At 29.9% G+C, this 16,652-nt stretch overlaps 1 protein-coding gene across 3 annotated transcripts in view; it reads left to right on the top strand.

The window, feature by feature from the left end:
* The first annotated feature begins 2,541 nt into the window (after positions 1 to 2,541).
* Positions 2,542 to 16,652, top strand: part of LOC123554063 (uncharacterized) — a 33,805-nt gene continuing 19,694 nt past the window's right edge. The window contains exon 1 of one of the 3 annotated variants that reach the window (XM_053548520.1): positions 2,542 to 2,704. The gene's annotated coding sequence lies outside the window, so the exon portion shown is untranslated. Of the gene's footprint in view, positions 2,705 to 5,136; positions 5,347 to 16,652 lie in introns of those variants that run through there. The other 2 variants (XM_045343937.2, XM_045343938.2) reach the window with 2 other exon arrangements.

Here is a 16,652-nt window from a genome sequence, read left to right as displayed (position 1 = left end):
TCATGCAAAGCAGGATTTAGATATCAGGTGGCACAAATATTCCCCTGGATGAGACAACATGTCATGCGCAAGAACCAGGTCCCTAGGTCTAAGGTCAAGGTCATATTTAGAGGTCAAAGGTCAAATTCAAGAACGACTTTGTACGGAACATTTCTTCTTCATGCATGGAAGGATTTTGATGTAACTTGGAACAAATGTTCACCACCATGAGGCACCCTTGTTTTTAGAATTACGTCCCTTTGTTGTTACTATAAATAGATTTTATTGTAACTTTTTTATTACTGGCGGTAGAGAAAAATCGAGACCACTTTTCTGTGGTACAGCATGCATGTTACATCCAATTTTTAGGTGTATTTTGACCTATCTCTACCTGGTAAAGAGTTTCTTGTGGACTTATATTATATATATTTTTTTTTTTTTTTTTTTTTTTTTTTAAGATTAATTTCCCTTTGTTGTTACTATAAATAACTTACATGATAACATTTTTATAATCAGCCAAAAAATTCAATATGAAAACAACTGTGGGTTTTTATATATGCACATTTTAATCCAAGTGTGTTGTTATAACATATTGTATATGTAGTACAATATTGTTTATACATCATTGACAGATATCAGTTCATTATGTTATACTGCAGTAGAGAAAATTAGGTGCCTTCCAGTAGGGGACTTTGTATTGCATGGCAATACTTCATTCACTTGTTCTATCTTCTTCGTAATTTGCAATCTTTGTTATTTGCTAACCCTAAAATAACCATGCCTCACCCTAACGGGCTCGGGTACCAACCGATCCCTCGGGATTCTGCAGATGTGTTAACACGAAAAGACATGCGTTATCCCTACATTAAAATCTCGAACAATGTTGTTACCGAGTCATCTGGGGGAAAAAACAAGTCACCAGATCAAAACCTTATTAACACTCCAGGGGCCACATTTTAGAAAATATCTTTAAGAAACCTTATCAGAATATCTGTCTATATAAAACCTAGATTAAACCAAAAATGGGTTACATGGGATAAGAAGCTAGGACACTAGGTCAAATCATGGAAAGACCTTGTTAACACACTAGAAACCACATTTTCCACATGATCAGCATACATCTTTGCTAGAATCTTTGTCTCTGTAAAATCTAGGTCAATTTCAAACCTCGGTTACCCAAACTAGGTATGGTAAAATCATTGAAAACAACACTGCTCATTTACTTGGTCTTCATATAACTCTGTCAAGATTTATCTCTTTGAAATTTGTCAGATTTAAAACTGGATTAATTGAGATGTTAACTAGGTCACTAGGTTGAATTATAGAGAAAAAAAAAACATTTGTTAACGTTATAGAAGCCACATTTTCCACTTGATCTCAATAACTTTGTCAGTAGGTTTGTATTATGATACCAGGGTCAAATTCAAAACTGGATAATATATGTCAAAACTAGGTCACTAGGTCAAATTATAGAAAAGGCATTGTTAACATACAAAAGGTCTCGTTTTCTACCCGATTTTCAAAAAACTTAGTAGGAATGTATGTCTGTTTAAAGTTTAGGTTTAATTTGTATCTAGATCACTTTGGCCAAAAACCTATTTATTCTTATTCAATCAAATCATAGAAAAGGATTGTTAACACTTTAGTGGCCACTTTTTCAACTTGATCATCATAAATCTTGGTCTGAATGTTTGTCTGTATGAAATAAAGGTCAAGTTCAAAAGTCGGTAACCAGATATCAAAAACTATGTCACCAGGTCAAATCATTTAAAAGGTTGGTTAATGAACTTGATTTACATAAAACATGGTCAAAAAATTAGATACTAGGTTATCTGAGTAAGAAATAAGTCAGGCGAGCGGTATAGGGTCTTCAGGGCCTGCTAGTTATATTTAGCCAATTTAAATACATTTGATGAGAATTGTCTTCATTTAAAGTATATAGCTAATGATAAATTACTTAAAGTGAAAGATGTGCCTAGTATATCTCCAATCAAAATTGTGACTGTACCCATACAAAGAAAAATACGTCCGTAGTCCTAATTGCTCCATACTCTATCTCTTTTTGCATCATTCTATGTAAGTATGTTAACACTTACCTTGCTAAATTTCTATAATGGACTTGTCCATCATTCAATTTGCATCATTGTAAGTATGTTTACCCTTACCCTGCTAAATTTCTATAACGGACTTGTCCATCATTCAATTTGGGCAATACCATTTATTATACGAAGGGGTGTCAAGTGAAAATTTACTGACTGAATAGCGAACAGTGCAGACCATGATCAGACTGCACGAATGTGCTAATCTTGGCCTGCACTGGTCGCAAAGGTAGATTCACTTGCCGCCAGCAGGCTTAAGGTTTAAGAACGTTCAACAATAGCTGCCAAGCAGAGCTGAATGTTGTACCATTGTCCTTACTGAAAAATGTGATGTTTATGACTGGTACAGTTTCCTTTTAAGTTTTCTCTTTTTGAAAAGGTTTCATTCAATATTTATCTTAAACATTAACCCGGAAGTATCAATTTCAGTCATTGTCATTGTCGTTATCACATAGTCAGACATGAATTGATAAAGAAACTGAAAATACACTAATTTTAGAAAATAGAATAGCGTTACTAGCCATGTTTAGTCTTGCTGGAGTATTTTTAGAAAATAGGATGGGGATAGTAGCCATGTGTAGGAGTGTGTAACAATGTGTTTTGTTTATTAAAATCGAATTGAATAAGTGAGTACCTTTTATTTCCTAGCGTCTGCAACATTGTTGTATTAGTATGTTGCTGCACAGAGTTCAATTTCCGTATAATTTACGGAATCGAATTGTTACCATGGTTAATATATAATTTGCAGAAACTTTTAAAAATCGTTAGTTCATTGCGAACACTTTCTTTAATACTAAATGCAATGAAAGACATATTCCTAGAATTATATGTAAAAGAAGCCTGCATTTCGTTGCTTAAAAGTTTAGAGTTGTACTGAGTTTGGAATAAGTTATTCTTTAACTTAAGAATTACGTATTTATCAGATTGATTTGTAACTTGGACAAAAAGCAGAACTATAAACGTCCGAGGTAGTTCAGTATGCACATTATAAGGCCAAAAGAATTAAGGTGTGTTTTTGGTGATTCACAAGAAAAAATGGCGGAATGTACGGCTTTTCAAAAATTATGTTTTAAGTATTTTGGAGAAGGTATTGTTCATTTACGTCTATCTTTTAACTCTTCTATAAAATCCCCATTCTCAGACATGATTAAGATTACAAACTGATAATTAACACTTTTGCACATGAGAAGTCTTAACTCGGAATTTGGATTTCAAATCCCGTCAAAATTTGAAATCGCATACTTGATGTTCCGTCATTAAATTCCTGTCTCCATGTGACGAAATAAACATGTGTTTGCTAAGTAATGGCGTTGCAAATGTAAAAAACATATATAAACTACGAACAAAGTGCGTTTCAAATTTCTGTGCACTCTCAGAATGTATATAAACTGTATATGCCCAGTGTTTTTTTCTGGCCAATTTGGGGTCGAAATTGGCCCCGATCCCAGTGGCAAATAGTATGTTTTTTTTTTCCCCAATTTCAAGCTTAAATTGCCAAAGTTATTATTTTTTTTTTACTTTTTTCAACTTTTTCAGACAAGGCTGTACCTATGAAACCTTAAACATTTGAAACACAAGACAGTTTCCTAACTTATTGTATAATGATAAATTTTATGACCATTTTTTAAACTTAAATGTGACATTTAAATAAAAAATATGGTTTTTAACAATTCCCGATTTAGGTGTTTTACGACGCATTTCTCCTAATTGTAAAGGCCCAGGTCCTATTCCCAAATCAGTGGGGAAAAAACGCTGATGCCATGTTTGCACGGAAATATATATGGCATCTGCACAAATAATCATGATTAAGTAGAATTTCGAGTATCTCGAAGTAACACGCTTGGTCGCACGGAGTTCGAGATAGCGACTATCAACTTTATAATTGTTAAATTATGTATTTTGATCTACTAGGTACTTTGTGGAAAATATGAATTGTGTCTTCAGTTACTATTGCTACTGACACAAAAGTAAGTGACGTCCAAAATTGTTGTTTGAAACAATCTTTAAGAACTGACTTAAAGACCCACCACAACCTAGTGACCTACTTTTTCCACCTACATGAAATTCGTGAAAATCATACCATTATACCATAATACTGGTATAATATAGCTATACTACCAGATGACAGGTAGAAAATTCAGGCACTCATATGTACTGACAAACTTTATGTTACGGAAACGCATGAGAATTTGCTGTTTTTACTACTTTTTACGATGAAAATCGAAAAGCGTTTGTCACGCTTTTACTCCAGGTAAACTGTCTCGATTATAAATATCTATATTTTAAGTCATTATTCACTACTTCAGCTATAGCGCTATTGGTTACGACGACGGGAAAATGTCTTTATTGCCGCAGCGGTCCGGGGTTCGATTGCCGCGGCGGTCCGGGGTTCGATTCCCGACTTGGTCATCTTTTTTTCTTGATTTGGAATTTTTAAAATATTTTAGAAACAAAAATTCATATTCTAATGTAGGGATAACGCATGTTTTTTCGTGTTATAACATCTGCAGAATCCCGAGGGATTGGTTGGTACCCGAGCCCGTTCCAACGATTCCCGAGGGATTCTGAAGATGTTATAACACGAAAAGAACATGCGCCAACGCTATTCTAGACATAAAACGCGTAAAAACCAAGTAAATGAATATATTGTCCCTCAACATCATTAAATTTCCATGAAATGCGCGGTAAAGTCTACGTTGTTTTTTCACGTTGACATCATTTCCTTTTGAATTATCCGTTTTGGGGCCGTAATACGTTTACGCTTTGCCACGGAACGCGCATATATAAAAAGGTGTTATAACAGCACGCGAGCGCGAGAATCTCTCTGTTAACACACGTTTTCTTTCCTGTTAAAACACCCCCAAAAAGTAACAATAACAGCAATTTTATGCTAGAATGTTCATAATATGACCAAAACTTAAATTTGAAAGAAAGATTATTTTTTAGCCAAATCTGGAGGCATGCTGCTTTAACGATATCGGTAAGATAAGCACTTAACATTCAACCGGTTGTCCAAAATTCCCAATGTGATTTCATGCATGCTGGCCCACAATAGCTGAACGGTATCAAATTGTTCCATTTTTCAAAATTCATCTACCGACTATTTTTCGGAAAATGCTTAAACTCCCTTAACGTTAATAATCATTTAGCAACGTTTTTCTGTGATTGGAGAATGAATAATGAAACTGCAAATGTGCATCGAAGAAAACTTTAATATAGCGGGATTTTTTAAAACTGTGTTCGTATCATAACAAATTCGTTAAAACGAGTGAGTAACGTTTGCTTTGTCATAATAATTGGCGTATTACTGCAATTTTCACGCAATCGCTTACAAATAATGTATAAGGTGTGATTAAGTTGTGTTACTCTTAAGGATTCGTTGTTAATATATATAAGATCCTGAAAGACAATTAATTAAAACCTTTTGTATGTCATTTTGTCTCTTCAACTACTGCACTTAGAATATACTTATTAAGGCGTAAAAAAGACACTTTCTCCTTCCACATTGCGTAGGTTCTCCCACGGTTTTGTTGATTTCAGTTATGTGCAAATCTAAGAAACTCTTCAGTATCGTTCTTTAGCAGTAAAAAAGAGAACTACTTTAAGTCATTAGGTACAATTTTAAACAGTTTTGTGAGATCGTTTAGTAAATACCATTGCTATATATACTGAACCAAAGAGCTACCCCGTCATTTGCTATTTTGCAAATAGTTTAAAAATTACTGAAAGTACATTTCTTAATTTAAGGTGACAGACTGACAGTTAGATCGATCTATCAATATTAACATATCAAAATATCAATAGCATTAAATCACGCAAAAATATAATTTTATCATTTTAGAAGCTACTACCAAACCCCGTTTTTAAAAAGTCACAAAATTACACTTGAAAGATGCGTTTTTTTAGAAAATGAATATATACAATTTATAGAAATAAGGAAGTGTAATCCTGACTTTTTATTAGGAAATCTTTTCATTTTTTTCACAGAACAGAACAGAACATATACTCTATTGACTTGTACATAACACATCGTCATACATTCATATCAATATAAAAATTATAAATACAATGTAGTCTCGTGATTAAGGAGGTAAATATGCATATTGTTGTAAATACAACAGACAGGTTAATGGGGATGCTTGTATTTAAATTACATGTGACATAGACATTCACACATATTATATGCTCTTTTACGATAGGGCTTGCCAACGCCATAATTCTGTTTTTGATGTCATTTTCTTCCCTCATAACGTTTTTCACTTAGTTTGTAAATTCTATCTGTTTTAGTGTATTTTTGTGACCTTTCAAAGATGGGTTAAAATCGTAAAATGAACGAAATAATATGACAGCATCATTTGAGCCGCGCCATGAGAAAACCAACATAGTGGCTTTGCGACCAGCATGGATCCAGACCAGCCTGCGCATCCGCGCAGTCTGGTCAGGATCCATGCTGTTCGCTAACAGTTTCTCCAATTCCAGTAGGCTTTAAAAGCGAACAGCATGGAGCCTGACCAGACTGCGCGGATGCGCAGGCTGGTCTGGATCCATGCTGGTCGCAAACCCACTATGTTGATTTTCTCATGGCGCGGCTCATTTGATTTTGTTGGAATTGTGAAAACTTATCAACAACATAATTATTGTTCTAAGCGAAGACTAAATTTCAAAATTGTACGTTCAGTAATTTTCAAATTACTGGCGAAAGAACTCATGGCGGGTAAGCTGTTTTGTTCAGTATAGATTACGAATTATCATTCAGTACAATTATCGATAAACTGAAACAATACATATCAGATAAATGATGAGATAGTAATATTTGAACAACGACGACACTACAGATAATTATAATATCAGTCATCAAACACGTAACGAATCATGTGAGTTTCAGTTTTGTTTTCAGAAAAAAAGGTTGCCACTAAATATGTTTGCATAATTTTAGGTCAAAAAACTACATTTTCATGCAAACATCTCAAACAGACCATGCCCAGTTGTTCATTTAGTTCACTAGGAAGACTTTGCATTTATTTCTAATTTCACACAATGATTCATGCGTCTACAAATAAAGTCGACATGAAAGGCTATGGAATAATTACAAATATAACACAATGTATCTGTATTCTTTATAAAGTCTAGGCTGCTATAAGTAGTTAGATACATGGGGTTTTTGGCATTTTAACCCCCACCCTGACCCCTTGTCCCTATTCTATAAGTGGACTTTAACCTTGCCCTAAACTTAAAATACTAACTTAGTACCCTTGATACCCTGACAATCTTTTAAATCTTTAGTTAAACCGAATGAAAACCTTTGGTTTAACCAAAAAAAAGATTTAGTTTTTGGTCCGAACTGACCAATGCCGAACAATTTAAAATCCACAGGCTTTATCAAAGATACAAGCTAAAATAAAATTGACTTAAATATCAATACAGTACACCGTAAGGTATTTACTTCCTGATTGACAGTGCATATCAAGATAAAGATCAGGTTTCAGTTTAACTGGAGAACAAATACTACGCTATAGTAAATACAATTCTATTGTGTATTGAGAGCTTGTCCTACTTGTAAGACACATACTTGTCCTTTATGTACCTGTTGTGTCAAAGGTAAATCAAGTGCATTTTTTAAAAATGATAATGCGGGAAACCACAAATTTAACCAATCAAAAGCCTGCCATTTTTCTGCCAAGTGGCAGCAATGTGGCAGTGTCTGCCAACTTTTGGCAGAAATTTGGCAAAACTTTGGCAGATTATATTTATTAATAAAATGTAAGGTATTTGATCTTATTTTCAATTAATAAGTATATTATTAGGGTACACATAGTAATTAAAACTTTAATTAAACTTTTAATTCAAAAGTTTGTTTCTATCATGGAATGCATGTTCATTCGATACAGGTTATACATGTTCATCCGATACAGGTTCATCCGATACAATATTCGATGTAGGTTCATCCGATATGTATAATCTGACGTAACTACCCGGCAAAAGCGTAAATGTTACTTCTGCAGATTCTGAATCGTTATAAGGATGAATATCAAACATTGTTCCATGTAATAGATAAACTTTAATTCTTTTCTTATAAATAGATATTAACCGATCAGTGTCAAAGTCCTCAGCTACTATATTTATTATATTACTGCCAAATATACCAAGAATTAGATCATTTCATCATGCACGCCTAAATATAAACTGCGATATTGGACTTTTAATCGGTTTATCCGGTTCACCTATGGGTCTGGCCCCGTTAATAAAAATTTAATATCTATTATATAAGGTCAGTTTTTTTAACCGCAAACACACCATTCAAAACCACATTTGGTACAGCTACATTATATTGTTGGTTTATGTGTATAAATCTTTATAATCTACGAAAATTCCAAATCTTAAATCCATTCCATTTAAATAGTTCAGATCATCCATACCTTCATATGTTGAATGTATCCAAGCACCAGACGGTTAAAATACTTTTCATTTTTACAATATGTATAAAAACTGTTATATTCAATAAGAAACACTTCATGTCCACTTCCTCTAGCCTTTTTTCTATTTTTTTGTCTTTTTTTTTAAGTTTAAGAATTATTTCAGCTAAATCATCAACTCGTTTTGTTGTAGCAACTTCAGAAGCAGATAAATTGTCAACAGTATTCTTTGTTCTAGCTAATTGTGTTTCTTGTTTTAAGAAAGCATCTTTTACTTCTATAATTTTTTCCCAATTATTAGAAATTTTTTCATCATTAGTAGCAATTTCTTCGACATTAGCGGTTATTGCTTTAGTATTAGCAGTAATTACTTGGGTATTAGCAGTGATTGATTCTCCTTGTTTAGCTGATATTTCAACTACAGAGTCCAAATCATTTATTATTTTTTTAATTTTATCATTAATTTGATTATTAAATTTATTAATATCTTCTTGTAATAAACCTTTAAGTTTACTTAACTTTTTGTACTTTATATTGTGACTTGCATCAACATTATTAATCAGGTCTACAAGTTGTTTCTTCAAATTTTCTATCTGATTATTAACTGTGTTAATTGCTTCAGTATTAGCAGTAATTAACTCTCCTTGTTTAACTGATTTTTCAACTACAAAGTCCAGTTCATTTTTATGTTCTTCAACTTTAGCATTAAGCTGCGTCATATCTTCTTGTAATTTTTTTGTAATATTACTTAAGTCTGCATACTTTAAATTATGACGGTTGTCAACAATACTAATCCAATTTCGAATTTGTTTTTTAAAGTCATCTATTTTAGAATTGAGCTCTTTTTTAAAATCCTCTAATGCTGTGTCATGATCATCACCTCTTTGTGAAGCTGCCTTTTCCAATTCAGATTTATATTCTGCAAGTTTTTTGAAATTAATTCTAATAAATCTTTATGCTTTTTTTCAGTTTCAGTATTTAGTTTATTTATTTCTGTTCTAATTTCTAATGATACATATTTTGTAACTTTTTTTCAGCTTCATAATCTTGTCTTTTAGTTCTTCATGTTTAATCATACTATCTTTTAATTCTTGAATTTGGGTGAATAAAATGTTTAAATTAACTCGAAATACTTCTTTTATGTTATCATCTGTCAAATTGATTTCTCTTCAAGTTCTTTAATAGAATCAGTCATAGCTTTCATTTCTTCTTCAATTTTACCTTGTAATTCAACTATTAATAATGAATTCTTTTTAAAATTTTTGTTAATTCTTCAATATTCTTACTTCTGCTTTAATGTCTGTTTTTATACTTTTAATATCTTCAAGATTATAGTCTCTATTACACTTTGAACTTTTTTATACACAAACGTCTTGAAACTACATCGGTGGATTTATCTGGATTTCCTAAGTTGATATTTTATTACCTCCCATATCTAATGCTCTGTTCATTGTGTTATCAAGTTCCTTATTCTGTGAAGATATGATTCCATGTCCTTTCTAGCTTTTTGTATTGTTTTTTAGTAGCATAATCACTTAAATCAATATCAAATTTAACTTTACTTACACTTTCAGTTTCACTTATTTGTTTTGTTCATTAAAAAACACCCATCTATATATCACCAGTAAAGTTTTTTCTTAAAACTTCCTTGGTTTGTCAATATATAAGAAATCATATTTTTGATTTGTTGCATTAGCAAAAGTATCACGATCTATATTTTGTTCATCACAAATCATATTATTTTCGTTTACCTGGACTTTCAAATAAAATATAATGTGAACAGTTATACGAATATCTTTTGGTGTTTTTATAGTAAGACTGACTTAAATAAATAAACACAACAGTTTTTGTGGACGTCCTTGAATAAAGTATTTGTTATTTCATTTTGAACTTTTTTTATCTTCACATACAAAATCATCAAATTTACTACTTTTTGTTTTCTGATTCAAGATTCTCACAAGGTTCAATTTGGTTGGGATCAGCTGAATATTCAAGTATTTCATTTGGATCATACTTTAATTTTTTTTGCAATTTGACTTAAGTTGTTAATTAAATCTTGATATTTAGATTGTTCTAAGTTTTTAGCTACAAGTATAATTTATTCATAATATATAAGAGGTTTTCGAAGTATATGCATTAATGTATTTTGTTTTTCCAGATCCAAGAGATCCACATATTAACATTCTAAAACATGAATCTGGCATAAAAGGATAAAATTGTTTAAAGTTATTGGATTTATCACTTTTTGTATCATAATTTGGAATTTCCATTTATATAATTAAAAACTAAAGTTTTAAAACTTTATATTACATTATTTTACATTATTTTACAATATCTTACATTATTTTACATTATTTTACAATATCTTACATTATCTTACATTATTATATAAATGCAATCAAAACTTAATGAAATGATAATAAGAAAAAAATTAGTTGGGCAAAAGATGAGAAATCTTAGAGAAGAAATAATGAGAGAAAAAATAAGAAAAGCTACAAATCGGGATATGTACACTGAAATTTATAAGCCAATTACTGAAAAAATAGAAAGTCAAAAAGAACAATTATCAAGTCAGTTAAAAGCATTACCTGGAATTAAGGAGCAATTAGCGTTACTTCCAAAAAGTTTTGTTGATAAAATAAAAGAAGCAGAACAACAACAAAAATTGGCAGAGATAAGGGAAGAACAACCACCTCCGGGACTACCACAACCATTACAACCATTACCGCCGGAAGATACTATGGGTTTGGAAGAGCTATTCCGAGAATCAATGCGATTAATACCGCCGAAAGATCATATGGGTTTGGATGATGGAGATGATCCTTTTGAAGAATCAGAAGAAGAATTGAGAGCAAGACCGGAAGAAAAAAAAATATATGAAATAGATTTAGATGCTGATTTGGATAATGATGTTTTAAAAGAATATAAATATTCCAAACCGAATGAAATATTTGGCCTTTTAAATGCAAATGTAATTGATCCTAATAAAATAAGTAAAGACGATCTTAAAGACACAATAAATGATGTTAATGAAGATATTAAAAAATTAAATGGTCCGATAACAAGCAAATCAAGATCAAAAAATCCAAATAAACAAGAAGAAGCAAAAAAATTAAAACATGATCAAAATCAACTCATAATGTACAAATACCGGTTAAATCAAATTCTTAATGCGGATCGTATATATAAAAAAGGAAAAGGAATAAAACATCATAACCCATATAAAGTTTTACCAAATGGACAATATGGCAATTTAATTATTAACTTAATAAACCATATGGTCAAAACAAATTAATTGCTAAGGATAGAATAACTGGAAAAGAAGTCATTAACACTAAAGTAGATGATGATTTAATTGATTTGATTAATAAAAGATATAACAATAATAAAAAATATTCAATTAATTCAGGAAAAATATTTAAAGAATTAACAGAAAAGTCAGGATTGCCTATCAATAAAAGATCTATGAAATTTAAAAAAGTAATTAGAGGACAAGGTTATGACGTTTGTCCATGTAATCCAAAAGAATTGGTTAATGACTTGGAGTTAATTTGTGGTTCAATTGATGCTGGAAATAATAATGAAGAACTAAAAAATGAAGGTATTAGAATAATTGATGAACTATTAAAATGAATTCACTTTTACCAGAACAACACGAAATGTTATATAAAAATTATTTTCTTGAATATATAAATGGAACAAAAAATAGTATAAGTTCTGAAACAGTTAAAGATAATAAAAATAAACCGAGTGATTTTACAATCAGATTTAGTCGTTCTTTAATTTTAGATAAAATAAAAACTTATGTTGTTGGTTTGGATAGTAATAACACTATGACCTACTCTTGGCATAATATTAGTGATGAATATGACAATAAAAAAATTCGTTATAATAATGGTTAAGAATGGAAAGATATTATATTTACAAATGGTTCTTACAGTTACACAGATATTAATAATTATATTAGAGAAACATTAATAAGTAATGATGATTTTGAATTTAATAAATCAGAAATTGCTCCAATAAGTTCGGAATTTGATTTAAGTAGTTTCGAGATTTTGATTTCAATTACAGATAATTTTATGTTGGATTTAAGAATGTCAAATTTTCATACATTGCTTGGATTTGAGAAAAAAGCATTGAGAAATACTGAATGGGGAACTACAACACCAAATATAACTATAACTCTGTTGATACAATTTACATTCATTGTGATCTTATTGATAATTCACTTGTTGATGGTAATTTCAGTGATATTATCTATGCTTTAAGTACTGCAGATTTAACAAGAGCTTATCCATTTACAAAAGAACCACAAAGAGTTGGATATATCTGAAATTAATAAATATATTATAAATTCAATTAGAATATATATTACGATGTATTTGGTAGAATAATTAATTTTAATGAGGTTGAAACAAGTTTTTACATAATTTTAAAAGAAATTAATTAAAACTAAAGTTTAAAACTTTAATTATGAAATTATAAATTTTAGTTTATATAAATGTACAAAAAAGTTTATGACAAAAATAAAGGAATATTTATTTATGTTGATGCTCACACAGGAAAAGAAATCATACACGGAACAGGTATCTTTGACACTTTAACGAAATTGTTTTCAAGTGGAGTTGCATCTTAAATTTGGGCCCACAGTGGAAAAAAAGCTTTGGAAACAGCAGGAAAAGCAGCACTTGAAGTGGAACAAAAAGGTTGGCACAGAAGTTGGAAATTTAGCTGCTGATAAAATTGTTGAAAAACTTAAAAAGAAACCTGCTCCAGCAGTTGGTAATTTAATTGTAAGGAATTACAAGAAAAGAATAACAGTAAAAATAATAAAAATAATAATGATAAAGAGGAGGATATTAATATGAGAATAAATAGAATATTGTCAGGATCTGGAACTTCAGCTCGACAAAAACGTATTAACAGATTAATTTATAAAAAACTAAAGTTTTAACTTTAATAAAAAAATAGAATAAAAAATAAAATAATATATAATATATACATGTTTAGAACAAAACAATATTGTGAAAAATATGAATTAACTCCTATTCAATTAGATACAGCATTAATATCTGTCCTGGGAAATAATGTTAAGCAACAAAAAAACGGATATCACTTTACAATTAATGATAGAAGTTCATATTTGATGGTTTAATGGTTATTTTGAAGTAAGTTTTAAAGTAATAAAGCTTGCTAATGGTAATAATTACGGTGATGGAGATCAATTGCTTTAATTAATAATGCAGCTTCATTATTGATCAGTTAGTTGTTAAACGAATGGAAAAAATTGTTTATGATTGTAAATAATTTATACAAAGTAATAAATGTAAAAATTTAGTTGAACTATCTGAAGATTATGCAAATCAACTGGAACAAATGAATTTATCTATTTAGATACTAACGTTGGCACTGAAATCAGACCTGCCCAAGCTAAATATAATAGTGGTTTTGCTTCTAGGAATTTATTAATCCAAGGTAATAAGGAGGTGAATGCTAAAATTTCATTAAATAATTATTCATTTTTTCAGGGTTTAGAAACTAATATTTTACCTCCAAGTCAAATTCAAATAACACTGCAGCTGACAGATGATGATGAATTAATTTTTAGAGCTAATGCTGCTGATCCTGGTAGAGTAATTGTAACAAAATTAATTCTATGGGTTCCACGTTTAATTTTCAATGAATTTGGGTTTGATCTAATTACTACTGAAAGATTTAAAAAAGCAAGATGGTCATACCTTCGGGAAATGATAACACAATCAACTGATACACAACAGATTAATACAACTTTTAGAATAACAGCTGGTGTAACAAAACCACAACATGTATTTGTTTATTTACAACGACCTCGTTGTAAATAAACAAATACAAGTAATTCACAAGAACATAACCCACATTTATTAGATACATTTAAACTTAATGCAGCAGATGATGATTATAATTCTATTTTGAGCTCTTGTCGTCTTGAAGTTGGTAATGGTGTTTTTTATCCAGAAACAGAATATACAAGTATATCAAGAATATATGATGATGTAATTAATTATTATTATAAACAAAATAATAAGACTACTGGAAGTCTGCTAAATAGATTTAATTTTCGAAGTTTATTTGGATTTGTTCATTTTAACTTAGAATATAAAAAGGAAGTAACTACAGAAGATCCTAAGCAGATTACATTAACAATTAAGTTAACTGCACTTCCCACTGCAAGATATCGTATTTACGCAATTGTATTATATGAGGAAACAGTTGAAATAAATACATTGGAAATGAACTTGTTATTGTTTAAATAAATAAAAATAAATTATATATAATGACATCAATTATATTGAATATAAAGTTAACCTTACAGATGGACAAAGAAAAATTTAGCCCGAGCCTACAACAACAAAATTCCACATACTTTTAGATTAAAACATGAACAATTACGTGGAAACTTCCCTTTACTTTTAACAAAAACACAATTAATCAAATTAAAAAAGTGTTGCAAATAAGAAGGGATTAGAAATTACAATTTCAAAAAGTCAAATGTCCAGTCAAGGTCAAAATGGTGGATTTTTAGGAGCATTTGGCTGGTTTGTTAGGAAAAACAATTCTTCCAATGGCAGCAAAAATAGCTCCAAAATATTAGCCCCTCTAGGCATTGGAAGCCCTTTCTGGACTGGCCAGTACTGGTGTTAGTAAAATACTTGGAAATGGTATGATTTCAGTAGCTAATGATAAGAGAAATATGATATCACCATATCTTACACCTAATCAAAGAAAGCAATTAGTAGGATCTGGAGTGATTAGATTAACACAAAAACAAAAACAAGACGGTGGGTTTTTAGGTATGTTGGCTGCTAGTCTAGGAATACCTTTGATTACATCTTTGTTAAGTGGGAAAGGATTACAGATTGATTCTCAACGAAGACCTTACAGACGAATTCCTATAGTAAAAAAAAAATAAAATTTAATAAAAAGAAAATAAAATTTAATAAAAAGAAAATAAAATTTATAAACAAACCAATATCTAACTTTGAAATTGAACAATGGGTAAAACAATTAAAAATTAAAAACTTTAGGGGTGTGTTTAGTAGAAATAATTTACCAAGAGTGAAACTCTCGGAGACCACAGGTCTACCAAAATTAAAATTAAAAGTAAAGGACGAGTGTGGAATTATAAATTTGGACGACTCTATTGGTCCTGGAACACATTGGGTTTGTTACTTAAATAATATGTATTTCGATCCATTTGGACTTCCTCCACCAAAAGAAGTAATTAAGTATATACCAAATGTAAAATACAACAATGTTCAATATCAAGACAAAAAAAGTACACTTTGTGGATATTATTGTTTATTTTTCATTAAAATGTTACAAGACAAAGTACCATTGTATGATTTATTGTATAAAATACTAAAAATTCATAATCAAAGAGTAAATGAACAAACTATTATAAATTATTTTAACTAATAAGGACATTTATTTAACTGGAATAATTAATATAATGGGAATATTCAATAATATAAATGAAAAAGTAAATAAAATAGAAAAACAAATAATAAGAAAACCTCCATTGTTTTTAACAATGTTTACCAAGATACCGATGGTGGATTATTTCAATGGAAAACTGTAAATGCTAGTCCTGGTTTAGTTCAAAATGGTAATAATGTAAAAATTAATTTTAATTGCATCTTAATTATTCTTGTTGATGCAATTAAATTAGATAAAGGAGAAGCTAAATTACAAATAAAAAATAAAGAAAATGTTATTCTTCAAGTTACAATGCAAAAAATAATAGAAAAAATGAATCTATTTCTATTAATTATGCAAATGAATTTAAAATAAATGATGTTATATATATTAATTCTTTAAACGTTATGAATATTCAGTTAACAATTTATGGTTCTATAATTTAAGTTTTAATTTTAAGAGCTAATTTAAGTTTTAATTAAGAATTAATTTAAGAATAATTTAAGAATAAGCTAATGTATCAATACCATTATCAAGAATATATCTTTTATCGTCATAACATGATAAAGATGTTTTATTTATAACATAACTGGAAAGATTGTGTTTATCAGAACGAATAACTTTAAAGGTGTGATTAGTTTGGGTTGAATAAACAAAGTATCTTTGTAATTTTTATGAACTATTGTTTCTTAACAAAAGTTTT

This window comes from Mercenaria mercenaria, chromosome 7 (genome assembly GCF_021730395.1).
Source record: "Mercenaria mercenaria strain notata chromosome 7, MADL_Memer_1, whole genome shotgun sequence".
Taxonomy (NCBI): domain Eukaryota; kingdom Metazoa; phylum Mollusca; class Bivalvia; order Venerida; family Veneridae; genus Mercenaria; species Mercenaria mercenaria.
Note: the sequence above shows the minus strand (reverse complement) of the source record. Positions and strands in the feature narration are given on the sequence as shown.